Raw genomic sequence first — 23,812 nt, 5'->3', positions numbered from 1 at the left:
GCGCTGTAGCTCATTGGGCTGCCCTAGAAGGCTCCCTGATAGCTGCATTGCTGTGTGTACGCCGCTGTGCAAACCAACTGCTTTTTTCAAAGCACAAATCCTCTTGTTCCTTCCTTTCTGCACAGCTATCTTTTTGGTTTGTACACACTTTTTATTTAATTTGTGCATCAGTCCACTCCTTATTGCTGCCTGCCATACCTGGCTGAGATTACTGCAGGGAGATAGTAATTGAAGGACACTCCCTGTTTTTTTTTTTTTTTTTCGTGGGAGATTAAGATTGACATTTCTGCTAGAGTGCCATCCCTGTCTGTGTCATCTCTCACTCAGTGGGCCATAGAAAGCCTATTTATTTTTTTGCTTGATTTGGGTTTTAAAATCTACCTGAAAAAATCACTACATCAATCAGTGGGAGAAAAATATTGGCCTCAGGGCTTGTGTGCCACTCTTGACTCCTGTGTGCATCATCACTCACTCAGTGGGCCATAGAAAGCCTATTTATTTTTTTGCTTGATTTTGGTTCTAAAATCTACCTGAAAAAATCACTACATCAATCAGTGGGAGAAAAATATTGGCCTCAGGGCTTGTGTGCCACTCCTGACTCCTGTGTGCATCATCACTCACTCAGTGGGCCATAGAAAGGCCATTTCTTTTTTTTTTTTTGCTTTATTTGGGTTCTAAATTCTACCTGAAAAAATCAATAAATCAATCAGTGGGAGATTAATATTGGCCTTTGGGCTTGTGTGCCAGTCCTAAGCGTGCCATCTCTCTCTCTCAGATAGTGGGCCATAGAAAGCCTATTTATTTTTTTATTTTTTTTATTGGGTTTATAAATTTTCCCTGGAAAAAAAAAAAAAAGTGGGAGATTAATATTGGCCTCTGGGCTTGTGTGCCAGTCCTGAGCGTGCCATCTCTCTCACAAATAGTGGGCCATAGAAAGCCTATTTATTTATTTTTTTTTGGTTTTATAAATTCTCCCTTAAAAAAAAAAGGGAGATTAATATTGGCCTTTGGGCTTGTGTGCCAGTCCTAAGCGTGCCATCTCTCTCTGTCTCTCAGATAGTGGGCCATAGAAAGCCTATTTATTATTTTTTTTATTGGGTTTATAAATTTTCCCTGGAACAAAAAAAAAAAAGTGGGAGATAAATATTGGCCTCTGGGCTTGTGTGCCACTCCTGACTCCTGTGTGCGTCATCTCTCACTCAGTGGGCCATAGAAAGCCTTTTTTTGTTTTATTTGTTTTCTAAATTCTCCCTGAAAAAATCATTTTATTCTATTTTTTTTTTCCTAAAGTCTCCCTGAAAAAACAAAAAAAAAAACAAATCAGTGGGAGATTAATATTGCCCTTTCTGCTTGTGTGCCAGTCTTGACTCCTGGGTGTGCCATCTCTCTCCAATTGTGGGCCATAGAAAGCCTATTATTTTTTTAGCTTGATTTTGGTTCCAAAATCTACCTGAAAAAATCACTACATCAATCAGTGGGAGATAAATATTGGCCTCTGGGCTTGTGTGCCACTCCTGACTCCTGTGTGCGTCATCTCTCACTCAGTGGGCCATAGAAAGCCTTTTTTTGTTTTATTTGTTTTCTAAATTCTCCCTGAAAAAATCATTTTATTTTATTTTGTTTCTAAATTCTTCCTGAAAAAATCATTTTATTCTATTTTTTTTTTCCTAAAGTCTCCCTGAAAAAAAAAAAAAAAACAAATCAGTGGGAGATTAATATTGCCCTTTCTGCTTGTGTGCCAGTCTTGACTCCTGGGTGTGCCATCTCTCTCTCTCTCTCTCCAATTGTGGGCCATAGAAAGCCTATTATTTTTTTAGCTTGATTTGGGTTCCAAAATCTACCTGAAAAAATCACTACATCAATCAGTGGGAGATAAATATTGGCCTCTGGGCTTGTGTGCCACTCCTGACTCCTGTGTGCGTCATCTCTCACTCAGTGGGCCATAGAAAGCCTTTTTTTGTTTTATTTGTTTTCTAAATTCTCCCTGAAAAAATCATTTTATTTTATTTGGTTTCTAAATTCTTCCTGAAAAAATCATTTTATTCTATTTTTTTTTTCCTAAAGTCTCCCTGAAAAAAAAAAAAAAAAAAACAAATCAGTGGGAGATTAATATTGCCCTTTCTGCTTGTGTGCCAGTCTTGACTCCTGGGTGTGCCATCTCTCTCTCTCTCTCTCCAATTGTGGGCCATAGAAAGCCTATTATTTTTTTTAGCTTGATTTGGGTTCCAAAATCTACCTGAAAAAATCACTACTTCAATCAGTGGGAGATAAATATTGGCCTCTGGGCTTGTGTGCCACTCCTGACTCCTGTGTGCGTCATCTCTCACTCAGTGGGCCATAGAAAGCCTTTTTTTGTTTTATTTGTTTTCTAAATTCTCCCTGAAAAAATCATTTTATTCTATTTTTTTTTTTTCCTAAAGTCTCCCTGAAAAAAAAAAAAAAAATCAAATCAGTAGGAGATTAATATTTACATTTGTGCTTGAGTGACAGTCCTGCGTGTGTGGCATCTCTCTCATTTGTTGCCACCAACAACAGAGTGTGTAACATTGTGCCTGATTTTCGTTGTGGTCTCACTCACCTGTAAAGGGGTAGCTAAATCATACTGAAGTTATAGCTCACCGTGTAATTTGTGTGACAGCAACAAATACCGTTAGTTTGTTTACGTTTTTAAAACAATGAGGAAGTATGGTGGAAGAGGTCGTGGCCGGGGGCGTTCATTGTCAGCTGGTAATGAGGGTAGTGGTAGTGGTGGAGCATCAGCTGGTAGTGGGAAAAAAAATATTGCACCTAAGTCTGGAGCTGTGGAGCCAGGTTCGTCGTCTGGCTACACAAGGCCTCGAACGCTCCCTTTTCTGGGAATAGGAAAACCGCTTTTAAAGCCGGAGCAGCAAGAGCAAGTTTTGGCTTATCTTGCTGACTCAGCCTCTAGCTCTTTTGCCTCCTCTCGTGAAACTGGTAAATGTCAAAGCAGCGCGTCGTTAGTGGATGTTCACGGTCAGGGACAAGTCGCTTCCTTGTCCTCTTCAGCAAAAACAACAACAGAGAAGAATGCAGCAGGCGACACAACGGGTTACTGCATGGAGTTCTTTACACATACTGTCCCTGGCTTAGAAAGTGAAGCAGTTAAGAGTCCATGCCCATTACAAATTGAATCTGACATGGAGTGCACTGACGCACAGCCACAGCCAGACTACTATGCTGGTCCTTTGACTCAGACCACAACATTGCCCTCGCAGGGTGCTGATCAAGAATCAGACCCTGATGAGACTATGTTGCCCCATCACGAACGCTATACCACCGACCGACACGGTGACACAGACGAAGTTGCACACGAGCTACAAGAAGAGGTAATAGATGACCCAGTTCTTGACCCCGATTGGCAGCCATTGGGGGAACAGGGTGCAGGCGGCAGCAGTTCTGAAGCGGAGGAGGAGGGGCCGCAGCAGGCATCAACATCGCAACAGGTTCCATCTGCCGGGCCCGTATCTTGCCCAAAACGCGTGGCAAAGCTAAAACCTGTTGGAGGACAGCGTGGCCATCCGGTTAAAGCTCAGTCTGCAATGCCTGAAAAGGTATCCGATGCTAGAAAGAGTGCAGTCTGGCATTTTTTTAAACAACATCCAATTGATCAGCGCAAAGTCATCTGTCAAAAATGTTCAACTACCTTAAGCAGGGGACAGAATCTGAAAAGTCTCAATACAAGTTGCATGCATAGACATTTAACCACCATGCATTTGCAAGCCTGGACTAACTACCAAACGTCCCTTAAGGTTGTAGCACCCTCGGCCAAAGAAGCTAGTCAGCAACGCAACATCCCTTCCGTCAGTGTAGGGCCACCATTTTCCGCACCACCTGCAGTATCTGTGCAGGTTTCTTTGCCAGGCCAAAGCCGTCAGGGTCAGGGAATCACCAGTTTCGTAGTAGGAAACACTGCATCTAGGGCACCGGTGGCAACAATACCATCTCCCACCGTCTCTCAGTCTGCCATGTCCACCGGCACCCCCGCTAGTTCCACGATCTCCAGCTCTCCAGTCCAGCTCACCCTACATGAGACTATGGTTAGAAAAAGGAAGTACTTAGCCTCGCATCCGCGTACACAGGGTTTGAACGCACACATAGCTAGACTAATCTCGTTAGAGATGATGCCCTACCGGTTAGTTGAAAGCGAAGCTTTCAAAGCCCTGATGGACTACGCTGTACCACGCTACGAGCTACCCAGTCGACACTTTTTTTCCAGAAAAGCCATCCCAGCCCTCCACCAGCATGTTAAAGAGCGCATCGTCCATGCACTCAGGCAATCTGTGAGCACAAAGGTGCACCTGACAACAGATGCATGGACCAGTAGGCATGGCCAGGGACGTTACGTGTCCATCACGGCACACTGGGTAAATGTGGTGGATGCAGGGTCCACAGGGGACAGCAAGTTTGGGACAGTTCTGCCTAGCCCACGGTCTAGGAAACAATTGGCTGTAGCCGTTCGCACCCCCTCCTCATCCTCTTCGTCCTCCTGCAGAAGCGAGAGCTCGTCCACAGACCGCAGTCGCACAACCACTCCATCCGCAGCTGCCACTGTTGCACACCAGGTCTCCCATTATGGGGCAGCTACTGGCAAACGTCAGCAGGCTGTATTGGCTATGAAGTGTTTGGGCGACAACAGACACATCGCGGAAGTTCTGTCCGAGTTCTTGCAGAAAGAAACGCAGTCGTGGCTGGGCACTGTAGATCTTGAGGCAGGCAAGGTAGTGAGTGATAACGGAAGGAATTTCATGGCTGCCATCTCCCTTTCCCAACTGAAACACATTCCTTGCCTGGCTCACACCTTAAACCTGGTGGTGCAGTGCTTCCTGAAAAGTTATCCGGGGTTATCCGACCTGCTCCTCAAAGTGCGTGGACTTTGCTCACATATCCGCCGTTCGCCCGTACACTCCAGCCGTATGCAGACCTATCAGCGTTCTTTGAACCTTCCCCAGCATCGCCTAATCATAGACGTTGCAACAAGGTGGAACTCAACACTGCACATGCTTCAGAGACTGTGCGAACAGAGGCGGGCTGTTATGTTTTTGTGGGAGGATACACATACACGGGCAGGCAGTAGGATGGCAGACATGGAGTTGTCAGGTGTGCAGTGGTCGAAGATTCAAGACATGTGTCAAGTCCTTCAGTGTTTTGAGGAATGCACACGGCTGGTTAGTGCAGACAACGCCATAATAAGCATGAGCATGCCCCTAATGCGTCTGCTGATGCAAAGTTTGACGCACATAAAGGATCAGGCGTCTGCAGCTGAGGAGGAGGAAAGCCTTGATGACAGTCAGCCATTGTCTGGCCAGGGCAGTGTACAGGACGAGGTAGCGGGCGAAGAGGAGGAGGAGGACGAGGAGGATGATGGGGATGATTATATTTTTAATGAGGAAGCTTTTCCGGGGCCACTGGAAATTGGTGGCGCGGCAAGGCCGGGTTCTGGTTTTTTGAGGGACACAAGTGACGTGGATTTGCCTGAAACTGCCCCTCAACCAAGCACAACCGCAGATTTGAGAACTGGAACTTTGGCCCACATGGCGGATTATGCCTTACGTATCCTCAAAAGGGACACACGCATAACTAAAATGATGAATGATGACGATTACTGGTTGGCCTGCCTCCTTGATCCTCGCTATAAAGGCAAATTGCTAAATATAATGCCACATGAGAACTTGGAACTAATATTAGCAACCAAACAATCAACTCTTGTTGACCGTTTGCTTCTGGCATTCCCTGCACACAGCGCCCGTGATCGTTCTCACACGAGCTGCAGGGGCCAGCAGACCAGAGGAGTTAGAGGGGCAGAAATCAGAAGTGGCGTTGGCCAGAGGGGTTTTCTGACCAGGTTGTGGAGTGATTTTGCTATGACCGCAGACAGGACAGGTACTGCAGCATCAATTCAAAGTGACAGGAGACAACATTTGTCCAGTATGGTTACAAACTATTTTTCATCCCTTATCGATGTTCTCCCTCAACCGTCATTCCCATTTGATTACTGGGCATCAAAATTAGACACCTGGCCAGAATTGGCAGAATATGCATTGCAGGAGCTTGCTTGCCCGGCAGCTAGTGTCCTATCAGAAAGAGTATTCAGTGCTGCAGGTTCAATACTAACAGAAAAATGGACTCGTCTGGCTACCCAAAATGTAGATGATCTAACCTTCATTAAAATGAACCACAACTGGATTTCGAAATCTTTTGCCCCACCTTGCCCGGCTGACACCTAGCTTTCCTATGAAAAGGTCTTGCCTGTGGACTATTCTGAATGCCTTTTCCAATCTCGTAATTTTCTGCACCTGATTGTCCAGCATACGACATGTTTACACCTCACTAAATGGCCAAACTCCCCACACGGGGCCGTGGTATCGACACTTGGCGACAGCACCCGTGAGAGTGCAGTTTGTCTGAAGAGGTGGGTGAGCCCGCTTTTGGTCGATGGCACTGCCACTGGGTCCCTCCTAGTACAATAAAGTGTCTCTGGCGGTGGTGGTGCGCACCCAACGTCAGACACACCATTGTAATATGAGGGGCCCTGGGCCTGTACCGCCGGCCACAAGACAGTTTCCCCCCACCCCAGCTCAAACAGTGCTCTACCACTTGCAAAATTATCTCACAGCTCCACCAATGTTTAGTCTATGCGCTGACATCCTTCAATGCCTGCCACTGACAATACCATTGTATTGACATTTTTCTTATGTTAGGCCTTCGATGCCTGTCTGTGGTCACTCCTTCCACTAGGCCTCCACTGACCACACCACTGCTGCCCGTGTACCCCTGGAACCAATTTAAAATTGCCTACAGCCATGTGTTATTATTTTAGGCCTTCGATGCCTGTCTGCGGTGACTCCTTCCACTAGGCCTCCACTGACCACACCACTGCTGCCCGTGTACCCCTGGAACCAATTTAAAATTGCCTACAGCCATGTGATATTATTTTAGGCCTTCGATGCCTGTCTGCGGTCACTCCTTCCACTAGGCCTCCACTGACCACACCACTGCTGCCCGTGTACCCCTGGAACCAATTTAAAATTGCCTACAGCCATGTGTTATTATTTTAGGCCTTCGATGCCTGTCTGCGGTTACTCCTTCCACTAGGCCTCCACTGACCACACCACTGCTGCCCGTGTACCCCTGTAACCAATTTAAAATTGCCTACAGCCATGTGTTATTATTTTAGGCCTTCGATGCCTGTCTGCGGTGACTCCTTCCACTAGGCCTCCACTGACCACACCACTGCTGCCCGTGTACCCCTGGAACCAATTTAAAATTGCCTACAGCCATGTGTTATTATTTTAGGCCTTCGATGCCTGTCTGCGGTCACTCCTTCCACTAGGCCTCCACTGACCACACCACTGCTGCCCGTGTACCCCTGTAACCAATTTAAAATTGCCTACAGCCATGTGTTATTTTAGGCCTTCGATGCCTGTCTGTGGTCACTCCTTCCACTAGGCCTCCACTGACCACACCACTGCTGCCCGTGTACCCATGGAACCAATTTAAAATTGCCTACAGCCATGTGTTATTATTTTAGGCCTTCGATGCCTGTCTGCGGTCACTCCTTCCACTAGGCCTCCACTGACCACACCACTGCTGCCCGTGTACCCCTGGAACCAATTTAAAATTGCCTACAGCCATGTGTTATTATTTTAGGCCTTCGATGCCTGTCTGCGGTCACTCCTTCCACTAGGCCTCCACTGACCACACCACTGCTGCCCGTGTACCCCTGGAACCAACATCAGAAAATATAAAAATAAGTATTTTGCTTATAAAAAAGAAAATACTGGAGAGATATCAAATGCAGACATTTTAACATTAAAAACAAACACATACAACAAAAATCTGTTACAGTACTAAAAATGGCCACCAGCTACAATAACTTTCTCCTGCAAGTAGTTAACTGAAAGGTTTTTTCAATTTTAAACACAGATATGGCATCCACCGAGTGTTGTCCTGTCGCGTCTTCTTTATATTATTGCCAAGAAGATGCAAAACAATGAAAATAATAAAATCATTATTTACCAAAAAAATAGAGTAAGTCAAAACCACATTGCAAATAAACATTCATTACAAATAAAGAAGCAGGGCGCGTCCGAGGGTGAGTATATACCTAATAAGAATATAATCACCCTCGGACGCGCCCTGCTTCTTTCCGACAGCCTTCCTTCCTAAGAATCAGCCCTTCCGTGGTGTAGAGAGAGGGTTTGTTACACTCCAAGGTGTTCCCCAGGTTGCCTTTCCTGAGCTTCGATCTTCCGGCTCTCGTTTAGTAGTTGTTGGAAACTACGCTGCATTGGGCCTACAAATTGGGTATGGGGTGTAGAGAGATGGTGTGTTCCACTCCAAGGTGTTCCCCAGGTTGCCTTTCCTGAGCTTCGATCTTCCGGCTCTCGTTTAGTAGTTGTTGGAAACTACGCTGCATTAGGCCTACAAATTGGGTATGGGGTGTAGAGAGATGGTGTGTTCCACTCTAAGGTGTTCCCCAGGTTTCCTCGCCAATGCTTCGATCATCATGCTCTCGTTTAGTAGTTGTTGGAAACTACGCTGCATTAGGCCTACAAATTGGGTATGGGGTGTAGAGAGATGGTGTGTTCCACTCCAAGGTGTTCTCCAGGTTGCCTTTCCTGAACTTCTATCTTCAGGCTCTCATTAAATTGTGGTTAAACAGAACAACTGCATTTGGCGTACTAGTTGGTTTGGGGCCTACTATCGGTGTCTGCCGCTCCTTGCTGTTCTCCTGGTTTCCTGTCCTGAAATTCCGTTTTCAGGCGCTCGTTAAGTAGTTGTTAATGTTAGACTGCATTTGGCCTACTAGTTGGGTTGGGGCCTACTATCGGTGTCTGCCACTCCTTGCTGTTCTCCTCCACTGAACAAAGCTGTGCCGCCTGTTTACTACTGTTGCCAATTTTGAACTGCATTTCGACTACTTACTGATTTGGGCCTACTCTCTGTGTCAGCCTCTCATTCCAGTTGTCCTCCACTGCAATGCCCCCTGGTTAGTCCTGTGTTACCAATTTTGAACTGTATTTAGCCCACTTTATTCTTTGGGCCTATATCTGTGTTTCCTCCTCATCCTGCCCATTGCCCAGCCAGTGATAGATGAGTCTGCTGGTACATTGACCCATAACGCAACATTTCCCGTGCACGCTACACTGCAAGATTGTGACCCTGCTGAAAGTCAGGTCCCCCTTCCCGCATACCATACCACCTTACACGGGGACAAACAGGAAGGTGCAGATGAAAGTGCAGGTTCCTTCATCAGGTGGGGGGAGGAATACTAGTTGGCGACGTCACTGGCACAGGGCCTCTCATGGTACGCAAAAGTGTTGCTGCCGGTGGGAGGCGCCCCCGCCGTGCAAACACACCGCTGTACTTTGAGGGGCCCTGTGCTAGTGCCAATGCCAACGAGTGGGCCCCCCCTGCTTGCTCAGGTTCACAGCACTTGCAAAGTTGAAATACTTACCTCTCCCTGCTCCACTGCCGTGACGTGGTCCAGATTTCCTGGGCCCACTAATTACTTGAACCAGCCCTACCCACCACAACTTTAGCCAAATGACCCCCAATTTCAAATGCCTTCCAATTATTATAAGGTAAATTACGCTTGACAAGCTTCATTAAGAAGAATGGATGGTTTTGACATTAAAATGGGCACTCTAGGTGTTTTCCTGGCCCCCACTCACTGCCGACTATGCTGCCCCATTGACTTGCATTGGGTTTCGTGTTTCGGTCGATCCCGACTTTACGTCATAATCGGGCGATTTCACTCGACCCGACTTTTGAGATAGTCGGGTTTCGCGAAACCCGGCTCTACTCTAAAAAGGTCAAGGTCGCTCAACTCTAATCTCTACAACAACTGTTAAGAGGAGACTTCGTGCAGCAGGCCTTCATGGTAAAATAGCTGCTAGGAAACCACTGCTAATGACAGGCAACAAGCAGAAGAGACTGTTTGGGCTAAAGAACACAAGGAATGGACATTAGACCAGTGGAAATCTGTGCTTTGGTCTGATGAGTGCAAATTTAAGATCTTTGGTTCCAACCACCGTGTCTTTGTGCAACACAGAAAAGGTGAACGGATGGACTCTACATGCCTGGTTCCCACTGTGAAGCACGGAGGAGGTGTGATGGTGTGGGGGTGCTTTGCAGGTGACACTGTTGGGGATTTATTCAAAATTGAAGGCATACTGAACCAGCATGGCTACCACAGCATCTTGCAGCGGCATGCTGTTCCATCCGGTTTGCATTTAGTTGGACCATCATTTATTTTTCAACAGGACAATGACCACAAACACCTCCAGGCTGTGTAAGGGCTATTTGACCAAGAAGGAGAGTGATGGGGTGCTATGCCAGATGAGATGGCCTCCACACTCACCATACCTGAACCCAATCGAGATGGTTTGGGGTGAGCTGGACCGCAGAGTGAATGCAAAAGTGCCAACAAGTGCTAAGCATCTCTGGGAACTCCTTCAAGATTGTTGGAAGACCATTTCCAGTGACTACCTCTTGAAGCTCATCAAGAGAATGCCAAGAGTGTGCAAAGCAGTCATCAAAGCAAAAGGTGGCTACTTTGAAGAACCTAGAATATAAGACATATTTTCAGGTGTTTCACACTTTTTTGTTAAGTATCTAATTCCACGTGTCATAGTTTTGATGCCTTCAGTGTGAAATTACAATTTTCATATTCATGAAAATACAGAAAAATCTTTAACCCCTTCACCCCCGGAGCTTTTTCCGCTTTTTCATTTTCGTTTTTTGCTCCCCTCCTTCCCAGAGCCATAATTTTTTTATTTTTCCGTCAATATGGCCATGTGAGGGCTTATTTTTTGCGGGACGAGTTGTACTTTTGAACGCTACCATTGATTTTACCATGCCATGTAACAGAAAACAGGAAAAAAATTCCAAGTGTGGTGAAATTGCAAAAAAAAGTGCAATCTCGCACTTGTTTTTTGCTAGGTTCACTAAATGCTAAAACTAACCTGCCATTATGATTCACCAGGTCATTACGAGTTCATAGACACCAAACATGTCTAGGTTATTTTTTATCTAAGTGGTGAAAAAAAATTCCAAATTTTGCTAAAAAAAATAAATAAATAAAATGCGCGATTTTCCAATACCCGTAGCTTCTCTGGGGTCAGGTGAGGGCTTATTTTTTGCATGCCGAGCTGGCGTTTTTAATGATACCATTTTGGTGTAGATACGTTCTTTTGATCGCCCGTTATTGCATTTTAATGCAATGTCGCGGCGACCAAAAAAACGTAATTTTGGCATTTTGATTTTTTTTCTCGCTACGACATTTAGCGGTCAGATTAATCCTTTGTTTTTATTGATAGATCGGGCGATTCTGAACGCGGCGATACCAAATATGTGTATGTTTGATTTTTTTTTTATTGTTTTATTTTGATTGGGGCGAAAGGGGGGTGATTTGAACTTTTATATGTTTTTTATTTTTTTATGTTTTTAATCACTTTTTTTTTTAAATTTTGGCATGCTTCAATAGCCTCCGTGGGAGGCTAGAAGCATGCATAACTCGATCGGCTCTGCTACATAGAGGTGAAGTACAGATCACCTCTATGTAGCAGAAATGCAGGGTTGCTTTGAACGCCGACCACAGGGTGGCGCTCAAAGCAATCGGCCATCAACAACCATAGAGGTCTCAAGGAGACCTCTGGTTGTTATGGCGATGCACTGCTGACCCCCGATCATGTGACGGGGGTCCGCGTCCGCAGTGCGAGCACTTCTGGCCACGCGGCCGGGAGCGCTAGTTAAATGCCGCTGTCAGCGCTTGACAGCAGCATTTAACTAGTTAATGGGCGTGGGCGGATCGCGATTCCGCTCGCGCTCATTGCGCGCACATGTCAGCTGTACAAAACAGCTGACATGTCGCGGCTTTGAGGTGGGCTTTGAGGATAAAGGGGTCATTAAAATCAAATATATATTTAAAGGCAAATTCTTATGTAACTGTAAAAGTCAGTGAAACAAATTATGGAAATCGGGTGAGTCATGAAATAAAATCCAACCACTCCAAATCCTTCTAAATTTATCATTTGTTCCATTGCAGTCTGCAGACAGCTCCTCCATTCAAAACAGGTTGACCATTTCCTTTTACCAGTCTAATATGTCAGGGGGGGTTGTAAGTTTCCAAAACCGCAGGATTACCATTCGTGCAGTTGTTAGACAAAACCGAAGAATATCTCTTTTCTGAGTCCTTATTGAAGAAGGTAAAATTGACAGAAAAGGTATTTGAGGGGACCTTGCTACACTGTTTCCCGTGATTCATAGAATCATAGAATGATAGAGTTGGAAGGGACCTCCTGGGTCAACTGGTCCAACCCCTGCTCAAAGCAGGATTCACTAAAACATCCCAGACAGATGTCTGTCCAGCCTCTGTTTGAAAACTTCAAAAGTTCATAGGACCTTTTCAAATTTCTGCACAAATTAACCAAATTGCTTTCCATTTAAAACTTCCTAGCAGCCTCAAAATTCACCCTGTGTTTCATGTGTTATTGTTCAAGCCATTCAGTGAGAACCCAATTCCAGGAAGAACTCAGCCACCTCCTCCACCAGAAAAAGTCCATGGTGAAGACGAGTACATCATAGATGAAATTCTGGACTCTAGAATAGAGGGAGACTACAATATTGGGTGCAATGGAAGGGTTACAGACTAGAGGATAATTCATGGGAGCCTTAGGGCAACATCCATGCACCCAGGCTTACAAGAGCTTTTCATCTGAGACATCCAGAGGCCATCCTGGAAGGAGGGGAGTATTGTCAAGATTCGAACCCAGCAGCTCCTGTGCACCAGACGGCAGTGCTTCCTTCTGAGCTATTCGTTGATAACTGTCTAAAACCTTCTCCCAGAATGGCTTGATCTTAGAGCACTTCCACCAAATGTGAATCATAGAGCCCACCTCATTCTCGCATCTCCAACAAACCTCTGAAACTGCTGGATGTATTGTGTGTAGTTTAGAGGTGTAATGATACCATCGTATAAGTATTTTATAGTTCTTCACTTGTGCAATCCCAGCGCTAGCAAGTTTATCAGTGAAGATAAACCCCCTTTCCCATTCCTGAGGAGACAAGCTTATCCCCAAGTCTCTCTCTCATGCCTGTGTCAGGGTTGGCCAGAGCGGTTGTCATGGCTGAGAGTAATCCCTGTATCACCCCCTGGCCTCACCTCACAGTAAAATAGTGCCTTTCCTTCGGCATACCTGTACTCTGGGACTCTGCGCCATCAGGTTCCTCTTTGGGCTGCTGAAGGCTCCTTGTCGTCGGTGTCACACAAAGACACAGTCCAGCTCAACTTTAACAACTGTTTTTCTTGGTTCTTTACTCAGCACATCCAAGTTATTTCCAGCTTTCACATCAAGTTTCACGGCAGGCAATACCTCTTCTGTCCCTGTCCTTTTCCCTCTGTTGCTAAGCTCGCTTCTGGGATGGACCGTACCTTTCAATCCCTCAGCATCCTCTCTGGTCAGCCTTACTCGCCCCGGTTCTGAGGGCGGTAGCCCACGCAATAAGCTGCCACATGATGAGCGACCTGCCCATACTGCTTTGCCTTTTCTAGCAGCTGCAGTCCCACTAATACTGCACCGCTAGCTCTGTTGCTTCTCCTGATGTGGACCAGACCAGGGATGCTATATGGCTGGGCCCTATTCTTCTTTAATGTTGCGTAGCACGGTATTGCCCAGGCTGGCTAGCCCAATTGAGCTGCACAGGCGCCATGGCCCCAACTGAGATCTATAAGGAAGTCCTCCCTGTATTTCCCACCGTGCCCCTCCTATATTAACTATTTACTACATATAATCCCAAACTCTATGTGCCTCCATCTTGTGGCTTAATGAAGCACTGCACTTTTCCCTATAATAAGACAATATACAATGTGCAGTAGCAGCTGAAATACTAGACAAATACACTTGTCACATATAGCATAAGTTACACGGTACTAAACAGCGATATGAATACAGTGGTAATAAATCACATTTAATCAGGACGTAATTAAAGGGATAGGGGAGCACATCAGTCCTTGTACCCCCTTACACCTGTTGAAATGTTAACATCTCCACTTCACCCTCTCTGCTCAATCCCGCATAAATCACTGATATAGCATGTGGCAGCTTATTTTCTTCTAAGAATAATTTCTCAAAAAAGGTGAAGTTTGAAATCTAAATTTTATAAAAATTATATGCCACTAGGAAGGATTGTAATTGCAAGTTTTCAAACCATCTAATTTTCTCATTTGGAAACTGAGCCTGTATAGAGACAAAAGAAGGCAACATCAATAGTAAAAAGTTGGTTACACAGGGTTAATAGCTGCGTTAAATTAACGCTGGCATTAACCCTGTGTGAGGGCTGACTGGAAGGGAGTATGGAGCGGGCCATTTTGCCGGCGGACTGTGCCCGTCGCTGATTGGTCGTGGCCTTTTGCCACAACCAATCAGCGACTTGAATTTCCATGACAGAGGCCGCGACCAATGAATATCCGCGACAGACAGAAAGACGGAAATGACCCTTAGACAATTATATAGTAGATTGCTTCAATATTCAATTTTCATACCTATGTTAACCTCTCTTTGTGCTTCAGATCCCTTTTAGATACCTTGCTCTATATATTTCTAAATTTAAATCTCTCTATAATAAAATTAATGTATTTTTGGTGAGATATCTAGTGCTGCCTTTTTTATTATGTGGTGGTTGCTATGTTACATCCTTATTGAATCTTCTCATCCGACCTCTGACTGTTGCCAGGTGGTGCCACCCTTGTTCTGTGGTGGTGCTGGCAGATGGCGGTGTTACTAGCATCACTTGTTGACATAGACAGAGTCCAGGCAAATTTACTGATGTGGCTAGAACTAGTGGTGCCGCCCAACCGGTGAATGTGTTTCTGTAAAAGCAGAGGTGTAATTAGCTTCTTGTTTAGGCCAATGAAGCAGAAACCAATCCTTAAACTCCAAGGAGCCAGATGGGAATTGCCAGTTATAAATGTATATGACACTTGTTTGATTCTCCTGATTCAATGCTAACTAACCCTGCTTGCTTTGACACCTGGTGTTGAGCTTAGATTGACTTAAGGTACCGTCACATTAAGCGATGCTGCAGCGATATAGACAACGATGCCAATCGCTGCAGCGTCGCTGTTTAGGTCGCTAGGAGACGTCAAACACTGCAACAGCTGAATGATGCAGGAGCGATCCAGTGACGTACTTATCATTCTCGCTGGTTGTTCGCTCCAAGGAAAAACATTGCAGGCATCGTTGCTTTTGCTGTCAAACAGGACGAATCACGCCGAACTGACGACCAAATAAAGTTCCGGACTTTCAGCGACGACCAGCGATGTCACAGCGGGATCCTGATCGCTGCTGCGTGTCAAACACAACGAGATCGCTATCCAGGACACTGCAACGTCACGGATCATTGTCGTTCTCGTTGGCAAGTTGCTTAATGTGACGGTACCTTTAGTCTTCTGCCTGCCAGATGAAACTGCCTCTGCCTCCATCCTCCTTGTTCAGATCTTGGCTATCTCCCTGACCTTTTCTTTGTCTCCTGATTAGGTCTTGTACTTGCAGCTCTCTGGTTTTGACTAAATTAACTACTTACTTTACGTTTTGCCAACTTGCTCCACCGTTAAGAAGCTACTCCATGTACGCAACCCAGGGGTCACTACTGTATGTTCAGACACATGCATAGAGATTATCCCTTTACCCTCCACGTTAATGACCAAGCCAATTTTTACAATACTGACCAGTGTCACTTTATGAGGCAATAACTCTGGAACGCTTCAACCGAATCCCACCGATTTTCAGAATGTTTTTTCGTGACATATTGTACTTCACGATAGTGGTAAAATGTATTCAATATAACTTGCGTTTGTGAAAAAAACAAATTTGGCAAAAAAAATGTAAAAATGTTGCAATATTCAAACTCTAATTCTTATGCCCTCAGATCAGAGAGATATGTCGCACAAAATAGTTAATAAATAACATTTCCCACATGTCTATTTTAGATCAGTACAATTTTTTGAAACAATATTTTTCTTTTTGTTAGGAAGTTATAAGGGTAAAAAGTTGACCAGCGAGTTCTCCTTTTTCCAACAAAATTTACAAAACCATTTTTTTAGTGACCACCTCACATTTGAAGTGGCTGAGAGTTCTACATGACAGAAAATATGCAAGAGTGACACCATTCTAAAAACTGCACACTTCAAGGTACTCAAAACCACAAATCAAGTTTATTATAAAAAAAAAAGTGTACTTTAGACCCAAATTTCTTTTTATTTTCACAAAGGTAACAAGAAAAAATGGACCCCAAAATTTGTTGTGCAATTTTTCCCACAGCATGCTGATATCCCATATGTGGGGGAACACCACGGCAGAGCTCAGAAGGGAAGAGGCGCGATTTCACTTTTTGAATGCACAATTTACTGGAACAATTAGAGGACGCCATGTGGCATTTGGAGAGCCCCTGATGTACTTAAACAATGGAAACCCCCACAAGTGACCCCATTTTGTAAATTAGATCCCTCAAGGAATATATATGTGGTAAGCACTTTGAACCCCCAGGTGCTTCACAGTTTATAAAGTTGAGCTGTGGAAATGAAAAAAAAACAAACATTTTCCCCACAAAAATGTTATTTTAGCCCATTTTTTATTTTCACTAAGGCAGCAGGAGAAATTGCACCATACAATTTGTTGTGCAATTTCTCCTGAGTACGCCGATACCCCACATGTGGGGGAATACTACTTTTGAGGCACAGTGCACAGCTCGAAAGGGAAGAAGCGCCATATTGGAGTTCAGATTTTGCTGGAATGGTTTGAGGGTGCCATGTCACATTGGCAGAGCCCCTGGGGTGCCAAAACAGAAACCCCCTATATGTGAAATCATTTTACAAACTACACCCCCCAATAAATTAATTTAGGGGTGCAGTGATCATATTAACACTACATATGCCTCAGAATTTTATACCACTGAGCGGTGAAGAATAAATTACATTTTTACTACTAAAATGTTGTTTTAGCCCCAAGTTTTTTATTTTTCTAAGGGCAAATAGGAATTTTATTTATTTTTTTTTTTTTTACAGTAAACTGAGGTCTATATTTTCCTGTGTGCGCCAAACCCTACATGTAAATCGGTAAATGTTTTTCAGGCACAGTGCATAGCTCAGAAGGCAAGGAGCGCCAGATTTTACTGTTCAGGTTTGCAGGTGCCATGACCCACTGGGAGAGCCCCTGAGGTGCTAGAACAGCAGAACCCCCCATATGTGACCCCATTTCACAACCTACATCTCAAATTTATCTAGGGGTACAGTGATCATATTGACACGGAATTTTATACCATTGGGCATTGAAGAAAATAATAACTACACTTTTACCACCAAAATATTGTTTTAGTCCCAGATATTACATTTTACAAGAAGTTAGTAAAAATGGCACCAAAACTTGTCCCACAATTTCTACTGAACGTGGCAATACCCCATATGCAGCTGTACAGTACTTATTAGCCATATGGACAGACTCGGGAGGAATGGACCGCAGATTTTCCTATCACAGTTTGCAGACTCCATATACAGAGCTCCTAATTGCTTGAAAAGCAGAATCCCTCCTCAAGTGACCCCATTTTGGAAATTATACCCCTTTGGGAATTTATCTACAGATGTAGTGACGATTTTGACTCCAGGAGTATTTTCCAAAAACAAGCAGCAATAATTGTTGCAGAGTGAAAATTGCAAACTGCTGTTGTAGTGACTAGTAAACTGTAGTGCCTGTACATTACGGCCAGCCCATGCTTCCGGAGACACGCACTGCACCAGTAAGTAGCCTAACATGTGGACGCAATAACAGGATTTTTGGTTGCTTACCGAAAAATCTGTTTCTCGGAGCCTTCATTTGGGGACACAGGAAACCATGGGTGTATGCTGCTGCCACTAGGAGGCTGACACTATGCAAATAAAAAAGTTAGCTCCTCCTCTGCAGTATACACCCCACCGACAGGAAGTAGGATATTCAGTTAGTGAGAAAGCAGTAGGAGAAGCAATAAATATTAGAAAAATTACACAGAAACTCAAACTGTAACAGTATAATACAACAGAGCAGTTCAACTTGGGAGGGTGCTGTGTCCCACAATGAAGGCTCCGAGAAACAGATTTTACGGTAAGCAACCAAAAATCCTGTTTTCTCTATCACCTCATTGGGGGACACCAGAAACCATGGGACATCCCAAAGCAGTCCCCAAGGGGAGGGAACAGCCGATAACTCCAATCAGGTCGGAGAACTCACCTCCGTCACCTGCAAGGTCTTTCTAGCTAAGCTGGCATCCGCCGAAGAAAGACATGGACTCTGAAGGATTTTGCAAATCACTCTGTTGAGGTGCAGGGCGGAATCCCTATGTGCAACGCCAGGAAACGCACCATGCCCAGGTAGAGTGTGCCCTAACCCAGAAGAAGACGCTCTGATCTGACCTGGTAAACCTACCAATATTGACCGGATTCAGCGAGCATTCGCTGACCTGGAGGCCAAAGGGCCTCTATATGCCGAGCCAGTGTTCTGAAAAAGGGAGAGGGACGGCCTTAGCCGGACAGACGCACGTTGCCCTGGCCAGGTAGCCTGATGAAAGGAAGAATCCGAGCCAGGCGAAGGAAAGAATGAAAAATGATGGACGGGGCCATGGAGAACACCGGCAAGATACGTGACGAGCACTGAAGCTGTGATCCACAGAATGTGCAAACTGCTGCCACACACTCTGCGAGACTCAGAGTGGCTGGGAGCCCTAAAGAGAAAGCTTCATAAAGAAACAAAGGGTGCTTCCCTCGCAAAACGAAGAAATGTCCGATGCTCTGTCTTTGATTGTCCAGTGCATTACAAACCAGCCATGTTGAGTTTTGTTCACGGGACTATAGAAGACAAGACAAGTCTTTATTATTACTGGGGAACTAGTACATAGCATGTAGGTGTGTGTTTGCGTCAATATGAAGAATGTAAGTCAGCAAGGACAGGGTCCTTTCCCCTCTGTACCAGTCTGTCATTGTAAATTTGTTTACTGTTAATGATATCTATAACTCTGTATGTAACCCCTTTTCACATGTACAGCACCATGGAATTAATGGTGCTATATAAATAAATAATAATAATGCCCTGAGAGATCAGGACCTGGATAAGGGCTTCCATGGGACAAAGGAAAATTCATGCGGTTCTTAGGAAGTAATTACTGAACGATGAGATTTCATGCTGAAAAGACAAGGATGGACCATTCCGTTCAGCAATCTAGGATCCCTGACTAAACACGCTGAGGAAACAAAGCCCCCCAGGAGAACAACGAGGTTTAGCCAGAGGAAGGAGAAAACTCGACCCTCCGGTGATCACCTTAATTATGTGGATCAACTTGGAGCCAAACTGATGGGAACCCTGGACAGGCAAGTCGGAAAAGGACAAGGATAAGTTCGCCTGCCACGCTGTAAGCCAAATGGGCCATCGGAAGGTCACGATGCTGGATGCCCGAGCAGCACCTGCAGCGGCATCTGGGGAAGGCGGATACTTCCCTGCCAGGGTAATTTGGTCCGCAAGGGCGGCCTCTGCGACTATAAACTTGCTACCCAGGTGGAAGCAAAGGCAGGGCACAATGCAGCGACAGACACTTAAAAAGGTTGCCCTTGTCAATTACCGAGTCTGCCGTTGGTATCCTCAAGGGATGAACCCACTGGGAGAGGGAGGACCGTATGGTAGAAAGTCTGGAAACAAGGGGGACCATAGTCCGAGAATTGGTCCAATTCGCAGTGAGCTCAAAAGAGGAGATATAGGATACCGAGGTGCTACCCTCTTTGGAAGCGGCTGGACTAGGATTCTGAGAAAAGGATGAGGAAAGACCATTAAATTGAATTGACAAGGAAAGACTTGAAAGTAGGCTTTTGTGAACCTGCTAGATGGCAAGACACTGAAAGGTGGTCCCTGGATCTCATCACAACGATGAAGGCTCTATTTCGACCAAAAACAAAAAACGGTTCAGAAACGGAGAACCGTCGGAAAAGACAACCGTTAGCCCATCTAATCAGGTAGAACATAAACTACTGGACGACTTGGCAGCTAAACTCCAAGCGTATAGGGATGAGGATCTAGACGTGTGTTGGGAGACAGTAAAAAATGAGCTGCCAAAAAAGGAAAATCCATGAGAAAAAAACATGGAGTGTGCCAAAGCCATGGAAACTTGGCCCTAGGAAGGAGCACATAGACCCCAGAAGAAACCTGACAAAAGGAAGATCCTTCCTGATGACATTGGAGACCCTGTGTGTCCTGGACTCTCGAACAGGGAGAGGATTGTAGTGTGTGGACCCACTTACCTAAGTGCAAGACCACATGACCGAAGATACCAGTGGAAAGGATATGAATCTTGCTGAAGAAAGAAACGTATTATCACAAAACTCCTCACTGGATTCAGGCCTGGAGAAGCCTTCCGCACTGGTCGATACGTGCGCCGAGTAAGGTCCAATTCTTGTCCAAGGTGGGAGAACCTGTTCACGCCACCCTTGGAAATCAAATCCTGGAGCTACTCGAGGCTTTATTCAGTGTCTATAAGAAAGAAGAGTTCAGCACTAAGAAATAGATAGGGAGCTCTGGTATTGAGGTAGCTCAAAGGCCCCTAGTATAGAACAGTGAACAGTCATGAGAGTCATGGTATACATATGGGTGCTGACTCAGTAAAAGACAGCCAGAACATATAAACAGTGATTGGTAAATCATCTATGATGGAGTAACGCACTGGATAATGAAGATAGCCTGAAGACAGTACTGTAAACTGACCTACGGATAGTTAGTAGTAGGCCCAAATAATCAGTGGATTTGGACAGGTCCCTGGAGAGCAACCTGCAAAGCAGGCCCGGAGCGTGGCCGAAGAAAAAAAACTGCGACCATCCGGTAACTGACACCAGCGTGTTTGACCTACCTGAAAGTGGACTGGCCACTCATGCTGCCGCTGAGATCCAACCTGTGGTACCAAGATCTCCCCCGTGGTACGTGGAAGATTTTCTGTAAAAACTGTTAATAGACCACAGATGTTATTGATCGTGAAACACGCAGCAGAATGTACCTCCGACTAACCTGAAAGCGGACTGTAACCGCTGCTGCAGCCGACCAGAAGTAATGAATACTGGGCACCTTTCTCTAAGTGGTTAACCGAAGAGAGTCTAGGCAGATGATGCAAAAAGACCCTGAGGTAGGTGAAAGAGGGCATTTCTGACTCACCTGAGTCTAGGACAGAAGAGCGGAACCGATGCAGCACTCGACCGCAGCATTTCTGAACCACTGGAAAGACGGCGGATATCGACCACAAGTGTCTGGCAGATGACGCATGTAAAACCTGGATAGCGGAGTAAAGTTACAATCAAACGCAGGGAACATGAAGGAAAAGGCTTCTGACTCACCTGATACCATACAGAATACCAGTACCACTGCAGCAGTCAACCCAAGGCCAGTCTAATCCACTGAAAATACAACAGTTTCAAAGTACCCTACTGTACCTGGTAGGTGGTGCGTCAAAAACCTGGATAACGGAAAGAGTACTGCTGCGGTTGTCTCTCAGTATCCTGCGACTGCTTTAGCGTGGAGGGAACCCTGGAGAAGGGTATCAGAGAGCCAATTCTGTGTTGCGGTCCAGGTCTGGATACCTGACGGCGTTAGGCAGAATAACAGTTTCACGTGTAGAAGGCGGCACCACGAAGTCTGTCAGCTTCTTTATCCACTGAGCCACGGCAGACATACTTGAGAATACAGACCTTTACACAGCTGGAAGTTGGTCCCCCAACACTGCAATCGTGAAGGGGTAGAAACAGCTAATTTTTCTGCTTGCAGAGTAAAGCTAGCATCATAAGGGCTGCGTTGAGATGCAGGGAGGGGGCCTGTTGCCATGCTCCGCTGAACTCATGTAATAGCAGAATTCACAACAGAAAAGTCTGAGAGGAGGCTGCAAGCGAAAATTCTACAGAGCACACGGCATGACTTATAAAGGCCCCTCTCACTGTGGAGGGTGAAGTGTGGGGAGTACTGCAATACTCATTACTGTTGACTGCCAGGCACTAGAGCATCCAATATATGAGCGACTGCATTTTTTCAGAGCATTTAATATACCAGTCACTGTACGGCTCCATAGCACCTATTAACCCAGTGACTGCCCAGATCTAGAGCACTCATATGAGCGACTGCACTGCTCCAGAGTATTTAATACATTACACTAGTGACTGTACGGCTCCATAGCGCTTATTACACCAGCCCCAATAGGAATGATGGAGACTCCCAATAATAAATGAGCCTGAAGATAGTGTTTCCTGTCCAAACTGTATTTTGCTGTGCCTGGCTTATACTTCGTACCCTGTTACCCGGATCAAGTGCTGCCTTCTGGGTCCAGGTGCCGGGAGATGTTCTGCTGCCAGGCTGTAGGGCAGATGTTCTGCTGCCAGGCTGTAGGGCTACTAGAGCTGAAGATGTAGGTCCCCTAGAGCTCAAGATGTAGGTCCCGCAGGGAGAAGGCCACCGTCCGGATCCACAAGCCGGAAAAAGGGGCAAAAGCAAGAAAACTGACAGGGACCGAGAGGGCAAAAAGGTGCACTGCAGAGAAGCACGCTGAAAGAGCCTGCTCTGAGGCTGGAGGGGGGCGGAGCCAAGCGCGGGTCCTGGCAGGAGAAACATGGCGCCGGCTCCAAGTAGAGAAATGGAGCAGAGGAGCGATGGCGGGAGAAGCCCGCCCGAAATTCAGGGAAGGAGGGTGGAGCTAAGCGCCGGGTCTGGGTAGGAGAAACATGGCGCTGGCTCCAATGAAGCTGAGGAGGGGGGGGCAGGGTTTCTGGAAGGAATCAACAAGAGTCGGGCGGGCGAAAAGCCCACCCGAAGTGCAAGAACGGGGGGCAGAGCCAAGGCCGCAACTAGGCCAGAGTGAAGCCAGGACCTAGATTACAGCTGGTAACCTCCCGGAGCATGGGGGAGCGGCGTGGAGGGCCATAAAAAAACGCCGGAAAGAAGTTTAGTGCCCCAAATACCCCCAGATTTGAGGAAAAGACCCTCAAATGCCTCACTCTACTGCTAGGCCTGAGAAAAACCGGGACCTAGAGTCGGAGTGGAGGGCCCTGAAAACGCTGCAAAGGTAAACGTGAATTAGAGGGGATAGGCCGCTAAAGCCCTCTATTAAAAGTTCTTTACGATCTTTTTATCTTCTTGGTTCCTCTTCTTTCTGTACTGGGGAGGAGAGAGAGAAAAAAAAAACCTCCTTATCCGGGATAGATAGCACAGCGGCCGGAAAGCAGAGCGGTGACGTCACCGCTGTGCTTTCCGGCTGCCCGGCGCTCACAGCCAGAGCAGAGAAGCAGAGCGCCGGAGACAGACAGCGGTAGGTAAGTATGTAGTGTTTGTTTTTTTAACTTTTACGCTGGTAACCAGGGTAAACATCGGGTTACTAAGCGCGGCCCTGCGCTTAGTAACCCGATGTTTACCCTGGTTACCGGCATCGTTGGTCGCTGGAGAGCGGTCTGTGTGACAGCTCTCCAGCGACCAAACAGCGACGCTGCAGCGATCGACATCTGGCCATACCCAAAGTCCATGGGTCAGACTTTTTAGCACAAACATGAATCTGTTCATATTCCTTAGGGTGCTTTCACAGTGCATTGTGTGTCACCCTTAGGGCATACGTCTGAAATGCCCAGCAAAATGGGGTCTACACCGACTGAACCATAGACTGCGTCCAAGTGTCCACCTCCTGTAGGCGTACACTCCCGAAAAAAAAGCGCACGGCAAAGTGCATGTTCGCTGTGCCGTCAGCATTGTAGTCTATG

This window comes from Ranitomeya imitator, chromosome 3, assembly GCF_032444005.1.
Source record: "Ranitomeya imitator isolate aRanImi1 chromosome 3, aRanImi1.pri, whole genome shotgun sequence".
NCBI lineage: Eukaryota > Metazoa > Chordata > Amphibia > Anura > Dendrobatidae > Ranitomeya > Ranitomeya imitator.
Note: the sequence above shows the minus strand (reverse complement) of the source record.